Genomic DNA, 1789 nt, shown 5'->3' on the forward strand with positions numbered 1-1789 from the left:
GTCGGGGCGGAGCGCAGCGAGGCGGCCGCCGCATCCACGGGTGGGTGCAAGGGGGCCGGGGCTGCCTCCCGGAGCACAAGGGGCTGCCGCGCCTGGTGCCCTAAAAGCACTGTCGCAGCTCTGACTAGGGCAGCTTTGCATCTCCTTGCTGGCGCAAATAATGCAGAAGCCATTTGTTGCTATTAAACACTGACTACCTTCAGCAAGTCTGAAGCTTTTGGAATAATTAAAGACTTCTAGGAAACTCTTGTTTCCGGGACTTCCCTAAGTGCTTAATTTAACAAATATGTGGTGCAGGACTCTGCAAAATAGCGATGATTACGTTCCTGGTGATGCTTCTTCTTTCATGTGTAGCTGTGGCTTTTAGTCCTTAGCAACACTTGAGCTTATCTTACATTGCCTTAAGTTTGGTTAAGACATTGGGAGTATTTCACAGGTTGTGTGGAATGATGTTTTCCAGGCATTTCTAATCCAGGCATGCTCTGAAGGTAATAAGTGCCTAAACACTCGGTACCTGTGTCTGAGAGGCACCTCTGCAAGAGGGAGTCAAGCCCCCTCACTGGGGTTATCCAGTTCCCATCTTCCAGCTGAGTTGTCTAATACTTAGGAATACTTGTCATACTTAGGCAAACTCTGCTACTATTGGGGGCTTATTTTCATCCAGAAATGGTGTAATTTTAACTCATGTTTCTCTGTAACAAAGGTAAATGAAAGCCCTACAAGAAATTAAACAGAAGGATGCTCTTGGTTTTCCACATGACCTGTCATAAACTGAGAGGGTTTGAGATGCTGGGGGAGGCAGGTCTGGTTATGCACAGAAGCAAAGCTCTTGACACTTCCAAGAACCTTAAATGAAGACCCCTGACATATTTAAGTGTCTTCAGGACTAGGAAGAAGCAGCTGATGCAAGGCATCCTGAATGATACCATGTAAATAATGCTTTAGGTAGCTAATGTGTAGGTCAAGGTCTTAGACCATAAATGTATAGATTCTTTAGGTTAGCCAAAGATTCATCTTCCTTTACTTCTCTTTAACATTTTTAGTGATATATAAAAAAGCAATACGTGTGGAGGAGGCGAGTCTCTACTGAAAGCACTCCAGAAAAAGACACTGAGAAGATCTGTAGCTGAAATAACCATTTTGTAGGGATTTTTTTGTTTGCTTGTTTGGTTTTTTTTCCTTTCTAGGCTAATTAAATATTTAGTTCTCATAATTGCTATAATTCTAATTCTTTTCAATCATAGTGTCTCCTAGGGCATGACAAAGGGTTTTCTAGTAGTTATGGGAAAAATGAACATACTCATCTCTGAGATGGCATTCACAGAAGAAGTAATTATTGTCTAATCCTTCTTTTTTGTTTGTTTCTTTAGACTATACATTTTAATAATGAAAACATACTTAACTGATGTTTAAGTATCTACATCATACATATCTTTACCCACAGCTTACAGGTCTGAAAGGTACAGTAGACGTTATCACCTAGATAAGGCAGTTTTTTCCCATCACAAACCAAGAACAGTTTTAACTGGATCCTTGTCGCAGTCTCAAACTGTGGAAATGCTTTGCATAATTAATTTTAGAAATGTTACATTCTCATAATCTCCTTAAATTTAGAATCATGTAAGTTGAAACTAGTGCTAACAGATGAAAAAAGTTTCTTGCTGCAGCAGTGCTAGATTTTAGGAATGTTTTTCTGTACACATGCTTGTTATAACAAATAAGGTAAAATCCAAGCTGTAGGGTTGTTGGATTTCTGGATTCTACAATATACATTACTTAATTCCTTAAC

This window comes from Geospiza fortis, unplaced genomic scaffold (genome assembly GCF_000277835.1).
Source record: "Geospiza fortis unplaced genomic scaffold, GeoFor_1.0 scaffold81, whole genome shotgun sequence".
NCBI classification, from domain to species: domain Eukaryota; kingdom Metazoa; phylum Chordata; class Aves; order Passeriformes; family Thraupidae; genus Geospiza; species Geospiza fortis.